The following is a 9455-nucleotide window of genomic DNA, read 5'->3' as shown; positions in this document are numbered from 1 at the left end:
ATTCCCAGGGGCGACGATCGTCCATTACATGGACGACATCCTTCTGGGTATGCCCGATCAAGGGCAGGTACAGACGCTCACCCGGCGAGTGGTGGCTGCCCTCGCAGCCCAGGGTTTATTCGTAGCACCCGAGAAGGTACAAGAATCAGCCCCGTACACGTACCTTGGGTTTGACGTCACCGAGACCCGGGTGACTCAAAGACCACCCCAAATTGACCCCCGAAAATATGTCACGTTAAACGATATGCAGGGTTTAGTGGGGAGGATTCAATGGATGCGTGCGAGGACACCCATCCCCTCCGCCCTCATGCAACCCCTGTACGATCTCCTAAAAGGAGACCCCAATCTTAAATCGCACCGCGAATGGACGGAGTCCGCGAAAAGCGCACTCCGAGAAATCACACAGCGGTTGGCGGGTAGCCATACTTCTCGAGCTGAACCCCACCTCCCTATGGAGGTCACGATATTTCGGGAGGGTAGCCTTTTCGCGGCTATACACCAAGGAACCGAGATTCTCGAATGGTGTTATCCTCGAAACCCCTCCCGTGTTCTCCCAATGGAGACTGAGCTTCTCGGTCGCTTTTGCCAGAACGCCATACAGAGGGTAGTGGCACTTTCAGCCACTTACCCTATAGTCCATGTCGGGATAGCCATGGGAGACCTTGAGGCGATAGCCAGGGACAGCTTCCTGTGGGCCATGCTCCTGCAGCAGGCCACCTTTACGGAACGCTCCCCGTTGACTCTTAGTCACTTATACGAGGGATCGGACATTCTGACCCCTCGGGTGATCTCCGATACTCCAGTCGGAGGAGACAATGTCTTTACGGACACCACCAAGGAACACCGGGCGGCAGTTTTCAATCAGACCACCGGTGCCTTGTCGGTGCTCGACACGCCATACGGCTCGACTCAGCGAAATGAACTTTTCGCTATCATATGGGCAATGACTACCTACCCCCAGGCGATCAACATTATCTCGGATAGCCTGTATGCCGTTAATCTTGCCCGGCGAATCGAAACCTCCATACTTTTCGACAGGTACTCGGAGATTGGGAACATGATCTCTCAGCTTCAGGCTGCTGTAGCGGCTAGGGAATGTAAGGTATACCTCATGCACGTCCGTTCCCACACGGACGGACAAGGGCCGATCTTTGACGGCAACCGAACTGTGGATGCCAGCTTACACGCCACAGGGCCGTCACTAATGGGGCTGGATGCCGCGGCTGCGGCGCATAGGGAGTTCCGTCTCCCGGCCACCTCGCTCCGTCGGCTGTATGGGGTCACTAGAGAGGAAGCCCGGTCTATTGTCCGGCGCTGTACTCGCTGTCTTCCGTTCACCCCACGGCCGGCAGGGTCGACGGGTGTGAACCCCCGGGGGCTCACGCCCAACGAGCTGTGGCAAATGGATGTCACCCACTGGGGGACCTCCACGATTCATATGACCATTGACACCTTCTCCGGATTCATGCTGGCGACACGCCAAGCAGGAGAAGCCGCAAAACATGTGCAAAACCATTTGTACCATTGCTTTGCCACTATAGGCACACCCCAGGAGATAAAGACGGATAATGGCCCCTGCTATGTCTCCAAAGCCATGTCCCTCTTTTTCTCCTCCTTTGGCATCTCCCATGTTACCGGGATACCTTACAACCCTAACGGTCAAGGTATAGTGGAAAGGGCAAACAGGACGCTGAAAACTCTCCTGCAGAAGCAGGGGGTGGGGAAGCGGGTCACGCAGTACGCCCTAGACAAGGCAACGTACACCCATAACTTCCTATCTGTTGATCGGGAGACGGGACTCTCCCCCGCCATGCGGCAACTCTGCCACAGGTCCGCGACGGTGGAACCCCGGCGCCACCACCTGCACGCCCGCACTATGGGGCGAGCGATGTGGCGTACTGTGGAAGGCGATTGGCGCGGTCCTGATCCGGTACTAATTCGGGGTCGAGGATATGCTTGTATCTCCACAGGTGACGGCCCCGTTTGGATCTCCTCGCGACATCTCCGCCTCGTCGTGGAAGACGATGCCCGGCCGCAGGGGAAGTCCCTGCGCCCTGATTCCCCTCCTCCTCCCCCTCCTTCCCCTTCCCCTTCTTCTTCCCGGGGGCGCGGTGGGGAGGGAGGCCGGGACATGGATTAACTGGACTGCTCTGGTAAATAGCCACCTGAAGGATGTTGAGGAGCAGAGCGGGGTTTGGAGGTGGGCCCTCCTCGCCAATGCGCCTTTGTTACGCATGGTCTCCTGGAGGGAGGACTCCCCCCAACTCTCATTTCAAGGGAATGTGACCAAGCTTACGGGCCAGCACCAGGGTCAGTCCCCAGACACTGACCAGCATGACATCCGTATTCGGGGCGCTATCTTGCGCAGCACTGGTCCCCCCATATGCTGGTACACCGGCAATGGGGCTTTCTCGGACCGGCCCGAGGTGACCCGATCTTGCTTGCGGTTGCTAAATTTTACTTCTACACTGGAAGTCGACATTCCCCAAGGTCAGGGGCATCCCACACACCGAAACCTTACCCTGCTGGGGATCCACGGCACAATTCAGTGCACCCCCGGCGGCACAAACTCCAGCGAGGGAAGCGGGGGGGTATTTTGGCCCTATCCGAAATGCGAGCTTGCTCCCCGGTCCCAGGAGAATGTGCGCCGAGGGTCGGGGTGGGGTTTGGATGCCTCTAACTGACTGTTCCACAGGCATATTCCGCTGTATTCCCCATAGTGCTAACGGTACCCTCCTGCTCTCCTGGGATGACCACATTGGGGGCCGCACATATACGGAGGCGGCCGCCCCAGGGCTTTACGCGCTACCGTGGGGGACGCATCACCCCGGTCTCTGGAAAGCCTTTACTTCCCTGCGCTCCCCCACCGCGACCGTCCGGGTCCGCTCGTGCGCCTGCCCTGACGGGGCGACGTGCCAGGATTACCCTTTCTCAGTGTATCGTATTATTTTCCGTGAGGGTCTGAACGTTTCCCTGCACTTGCAGGGCAATTGTGCCGACCATGATTATGTCTTTAAAGGGAACGCCCTTATCCCTGCCCCTTACGCGCTTATAGCCTGCCCAAGTACTGATCCCAGCTGGAACCTTACTGCCTCCCGGTCAGCTTATGGCGACTTTTCCTTGTCCACCACGGGTTCCTCACGATGCGTCCTTATGTCTCAGGCGTGACCCATGACCACGGAGGGTGCGGCAGATTACGCCGTTTGGCTGGTCCGGCGGCCCCGCTACACCCTTATACCCGTTAAGTCTGCTGACCCTTGGTTTTCCCAGGCCTCCGACCATCGGTGGCACACCCTAGCGACCCGCTTGCGCGGCTTGCGCACCCGCAGGGAATTATTTGAGGCCATGCTGGGTATCGCGAACCTCGCGTTTTCCGCCTTCCAGGAATGGCAAATCCTGAATCTGTACGATCGGACTGGTTTCCTTGCGTCTCAGCTCTCGGCCTTCATGCACTCCACCCAACTGGCGTGGGGGGTTCAGCGTCGCCTGGACGCTTCCCTGCAGCAGGAGCTGATCGGCCTTGAGCACGTGATCGAGACGCTCGGCGACGAGGTTCGCCTCCTGTCCCTACGGCAGGCGGTGAAATGCGACTACCGGTATCGGCATGTCTGCGTGCTTCCGCTCCGCTGCAACGCCACCAACTCTTCGTTCCCTGCCTCCTGGGACGGAGTGAAGAAACACCTGGAGGGACTTTTCCTGGCCGCCAACGTGACCGGCGAGTTACAGGAACTGTGCCGCCTTATTGACGAGCTCAACGCCCAGTCGCTGCGCTTCCCCAAGGCTTGGGACGACCTAGGCCGCGGGGAGGACGTGGTGGAGGAACTTTGGGACTGGATTAAACGCGTGATGCCCGGGGGATTGGCCCCTTGGCTGGTCTCGGTCCTTGCCGCCACTGGGGGGGTTTTACTTTTGCTCATGTGCCTCCCGTGCCTCCTTCGTCTCTTTTGCTCCATTGTTGCCCGGGTGGTCCGCGAGCTTAAGGTCGAGATGCTCCCATTGCGCGGACGCCCTTAGCGGTCCCCGCCATAACGGGAGGGGGACACGTGGGGAGCGTGGGAAAGATAGGGAGTATGTGCACACAAACCGTACCCAACGGCTCAAAGCCAAACAGACTCAACAACAGGAGATAAAGGGACCAGGGCAAGAAAAACAACCTTGCACCTGCAAAGCTCGGAGGCAACCTCAAGGCCATATCCACAGCCAGCAATGGTTGGCAACGGGTGGCTGGGGGCCAGCCAGAGCAAACGCTTCGTGATGGACAGAGCTGTTGCTAGGCTAGTGGCTGGAGGGTGGCGAGTGAGTGTGCTACATGGCCTGAGAAAATCCTGCCCCCGGGCAACGGGGGGTATAAGAGACGAACAAGACAAGGGGGGTGCAAGCACGCACGCAGCTCACACGCACACACAGGTGCCCTCTCTTCCTCCCTTTCTCTCTCTCTCTCTTTCCCTCTCTCTTCATTAACCATGTAATCGCTGATAGCAAATAAACGGCAACCAAGCTTTGGACCTCTGGCTGACTCTTCCTGGTGTGAACGCGCGGCCTGCGTCCGGAGACGTCCGAAGACCCGGAAAGGGTAAGAACCCGAGAGTTGCCCCCGAAACCCCGGGGAGCAACGAGGGGGTACGGGGCTGGGGGCATGATGGCGTAAAACACGGACATCAGCAGGTCGAACACCGAGGAAGAGTTTGATGGTGACCTGTGATAGCCAAACATGCCTGTGGAGAGGAAGACGGTGATGAGGACTGGATGGGGCAGGCAGGTGGAGAAGGCTTTAGCCTGGCTCTTGGCGGCCGGCATACCCAGAATGGCCCGGAAGATTCACACGTACACAGTGATGGAAATGGAACCTACGGCACCTATGGTTAGTCCGAAGGTCACGCTCACGTTGATGGCAGAGTGGTTTTCAGAACAGGTGGCCTTCCTCAGGGAGGGGAAGTCACAGAAGAAATGCTGGACGACGTTGAACCCGCAGAAGGAAAAGGAGAAGGTCTAAGCTGAAAGCAGGACCCCGAAGAGCCCTCTGCTGAGCCAGGAGGCGGCCACCATCTTCCCACAAGTCCCTGGTTTCATGACGATCTCGTAGCGCAGGGGGGAGACCGATGGCGGCGTACCAGTCGTAGGACATCGACGTGAGGACGAAAAACTCCGATGCAAGAAAAAGGACCACCAGGAAGAGCTGAGTGGCACAGCTCAAGAAAGAGATGGATAGACAGTCTAAGAGATATTGACGGATTTCGGGACGGTGGCGGAGATGAGGCAGAGACAGATGAAGGCCAGGTTCCTCAGGAAGGTACATAGGGGTGTGGAGGCGCCGGTCGACGGTGGTGAAGGCACTAATGAGGAGCTTCCCCGTCAGGGTCGCCGGGTGGACCAGGAGGAACAGCACTGCGTGAACCAGCTGCAGCTCCCGGACCTCCGAGAATCCCAGCAGGAGGAATTCCCTCACCGTGGAGTTGTTGGACATTTCTCAGGATGATGTCGATTATCTGCACAGGAAGAGGGAAGAACTCAATTTATAGGCCTTGATGGCGTTGATAAAGGAATCAACATTAATTCCCGTAGGAGTAAATCAATCATTTGTACGTACTGAGCACTTAGAAAGTCAATAATATTAGTACAAATGATCCCTGCTGTCAAGGACTTCCAAGCTCAAAGTCTTGTAGGAGTGACATAGTGTAGTGGAAAGGGGACAGTCCTTGGAGTCAGAGGACCTGGGTTCTAATTCTGGCTCTACCACGTGCCTGCTGTGTGACCTTAAACAGCATACTTAACTACTCTGATCCTCAGATTCCTCATCTCTAAAATGGAAATTCAATGCCTGGTTTCCCCACTACTTAGACTGTGACACCCGTGTGGGGTAGATATCGTGGGATTACTGTGCATCCACCCCTGTACATACTACTGTGCTTGGTGTATAATTAGCAATTAACAAGAGCCACAAGTATTAGTATTATTTGGGGAGGCAGAAACTAAAATAAATTGCGGATAGGAGACTACCAGAGAACATAAAGAGATGAACTCGTGTGAAATGTTGTAGGCCAATCAGCGTTTTTATTGAGCACTTACTGTGTGCTGAGCACTGTGCTAAATGCTTGGGAGAGTCCAGTGTAATGAAACCGGTAGGTATGTTCCCTGTCTTCGACGAGCCTACAGTCTAGAAGTGATTTTATACTCACAGTAGTAACCTCAGCCCCTCTCAGGATAGCATCTGGAGAGTTTCCAGTATTGTATCAGTCTCGGCTACGGGAGGGAGAGATAAGCAGAGGCCTGCCCATTCCATTCCTAGCTTGGCCAGTGGCTAGCGAGTCGAAGGCAATCTGCTACAAGTCAAAACTCACCAGTGCTGGGCAGCAACGGCATGGGAGAGAGTCGAGGCCGGAGACTCGAGTTTTACCTCATGGAAGAAGGCAATGCTAAACCACTGCCATATGTTTACCAAAAAGTCTTTATAGATATACCACCAACAATCATTCTGGTGTGTGCATCCATAGAGTTATTTGGGTAAACATAAAGAAGTGGTTTACCATCGACACCTTGCACGCAGTGAAAACCTGAGTCTTTGCTGTTGTCTTTGATCGACATTTTGATCACTTGTTCATCTGCCTTTGACTTTCCCATTCCACAGCTGCTCAGCACAGGTATATCATCATTGTCTGACTCTTCCGCTTAGACCTCTCCGTTATGGGTAACCCTAGCTAGAGTATCTCTCAATGGCATAGCTCAAAGCTACACAGGCGTATGTAAACACTCCTGCCACGGAAAGGCATTGATTCGTAGGAGAACTTTCGTTCAGAAGAATTGATGGTGGTACCGGGGTTTTTCCCAGAATCAGTCACACTCTCTCGTCCCTGACAATCACTTTCCTGCTGAAAACGTTTTTGACATACAAGAACCAATGATAGTCGAAGTGGCTGTAGCATCGTGCCAGTGCTCGATTGTAGCATCCAAGCCTGGTGGGCGGTTGCCGTGGTAGCCAGGGTGGGGATGTTGGAGAGAGGACAGCTGTGTCGGTGATGGGGCCACTGGTGGATAGGGCACGGGTCTGGAAGTCAGAATGATGTAGTTTCTAATCCAGGCTCCCTCCCAAGTCTGCTGTGTGACCTTGGGCAAGTCACTTCTCCTCCCTGAGCCTCGGTTACCTCATCTGTAAAATGGGGATGAGTGCAAGCCCCATGATGGACAGAAACTGTGTCCAACCTGATTAACTTGTAACCCAGCGCCTAGAACAGTGCTTGGCACAAAGTAAGCGCTTAACATGTACCAAAACTATTTGTGACTTTTTATTGCTGGCAAGCCATTCCCCTCCTACTAGCCTGCCCTCTTTGGGGTACGATCTTGTTATGAACCGGTCTCTCCCCCGTTCTAGACTGTGATCCCGTTGTGGGCAGGGATTGTCTCTATTTGTTGCCGAATTGTGTTTTCTAAGCACTCAGTACAGTACTTTGCACATAGTAAGCGTTCAATAAATATGATTGAATGAATGAATGAACTTTAACCTGTTCACCATGAGCTAGTATCTCCCCAGAAAGGCTCCATCTCCGGCTTCTTCCTTCTAGTTCCATCCTGCCAACCACATTCAGTCTCCCCAGGGCAGCCGGGGCTGGTGGGGGGGCACTGACCTCCCCACTAGAAGCTTTTTTAAGCGCGTAGTCCAGTGCTCTGCACACAGTAAGCGCTCAATAAATACGATTGAATGAATGAATGGACTGGGCTGGTCTCCTCTTTCTCCTCGGATTCCTGGGTTCAGTCAGCCACAAAGGGGCGGCCAGGGACACCCAGGCACTCTCCTCTCTCTGGTGGATTCTGACCAGCTCTCCAGACGGACTCTGTCTTCGTAGATAAAGCAGTTGCTGCTCTGAGGGGAATCCCTGGAAAACAGGCTTGGGCCGCTGTGGAGGGACTTCGTGGTCCAGGCGACACGAGAACCCTCTGGTCACGTGGTTCCTGAGGTCCCGCAGAGATAAGGACCTGACACTCACAACAGCAACAACGGTCCCGGCACGTGATGTTCTCATGACAACAACAGCATCTTCTTCTACATAAATATAGACATATCCAGAGAGAAAGAGAGAGACAGACAGGGAGAAAGTCATATGCTTCTGAATAGGAGAAGCAGCATGATTTAGTGGAAAGAACCTGGACATGAGAGTCCCAGCTCTCCCGAATGCTTGCCTGGGGACTTTGGGCAACTCAGTTCACATCTCTGGGGCTCAGCTTCCTCAGGTGTAAAATAAAGATGCAATACTTGTTCACCCCCCTACGTAGACTGTGAACCTCATATGGGACAGGGATTGTGCCCATCTGTTTGACTTGTATCTACCTCAGCACTTAGAACAGTATTTGAAACGAAGTAAGTGCTTAACAAATACCATATCAGAAATAGAATATATCCTCATAGACTCACTGGGGGAGTATGAGTGGTTACTCAGAGTAACCAATGGAGAATCAGAGCCCTCAACACAGAGGTAGGAAGTGACAGATTGGCAAGCTCAGATAGTGTCTGGAGACAAGAAGCATTTATTCATTCAATCGTATTTATTGAACGCTTACTGTGTGCAGAGCACTGTACTAAGCGCTTGGGAAGTACAAGTTGGCAACATATAGGGACAGTCCCTACCCAACAGTGGGTTCACAGTCTAAAAGGGGAAGACAGAGAACAAAACCAAACATACTAACAAAATAAAATAAATAGAACAGATATGTTCAAGTAAAATAAATAAATAAATAAATAAATAAATAGAGTAATAAATATGTACAAACATATATACATATATTCAGGTGCTGTGGGGAAGGGAAGGAGGTAAGATGGGGGATGGAGAGGGGGACGAGGGGGAGAGGAAGGAAGGGGCTCAGTCTGGGAAGGCCTCCTGGAGGAGGTGAGCTCTCAGTAGGGCCTTGAAGGGAGGAAGAGAGCTAGATTGGTGGATGGGCAGAGGGAGGGCATTCCAGGCCCGGGGAATGACGTGGGCCGGGGGTCGATGGCGGGACAGGCGAGAACGAGGTACGTGAGGAGATTAGCAGCAGAGAAGCGGAGGGTGCGGGATGGGCTGTAGAAGGAGAGAAGAGAGGTGAGGTAGGAGGGGGCGAGGTGGTATATGTACACATCATTAATATAAATGAATAGAATTATAAATATGTACAAATATACACAAGTGTAGTAGCGGGGGTGGAGGGGTAGAAGAAAGGGAGCTAGTCAGAGCGATGTGGAGGGGAGTGGGAGCAGAGGAAAAGAGGGGCTTAGTCTGGGATCAGCTTGTATCCACCCCAGCACATAGTTCAGTGGCTGGCACAAAGTAAGCGCCTAACCAATACCTTAAAAAAGTCCTCACTGGCCTCTGGAAGGATTTAACCTCCTCCTAGCTGGGTCTACAAAAACATGCATAACCTCAGAGGTGGTGAAAAAGTGTTGAAGAGGTAATTTAATCAATTATTCAATCTGTAGTATTTATTGAGAT

At 53.6% G+C, this 9455-nt stretch overlaps 1 non-coding gene across 1 annotated transcript; it reads left to right on the top strand.

The window, feature by feature from the left end:
* Window positions 1-6190: 6190 nt before the first annotated feature.
* Window positions 6191-6328, top strand: LOC119922933. The gene has a single exon (XR_005448740.1). It is a non-coding gene; the product is annotated as a small nucleolar RNA SNORA7 (small nucleolar RNA).
* Window positions 6329-9455: the final 3127 nt, after the last annotated feature.

This window comes from Tachyglossus aculeatus, unplaced genomic scaffold (assembly GCF_015852505.1).
Source record: "Tachyglossus aculeatus isolate mTacAcu1 unplaced genomic scaffold, mTacAcu1.pri scaffold_130_arrow_ctg1, whole genome shotgun sequence".
Classification (NCBI taxonomy): domain Eukaryota; kingdom Metazoa; phylum Chordata; class Mammalia; order Monotremata; family Tachyglossidae; genus Tachyglossus; species Tachyglossus aculeatus.
The sequence above is the reverse complement of the archived record's forward strand: the minus strand, read 5'-3'. Positions and strand labels throughout refer to the sequence as shown.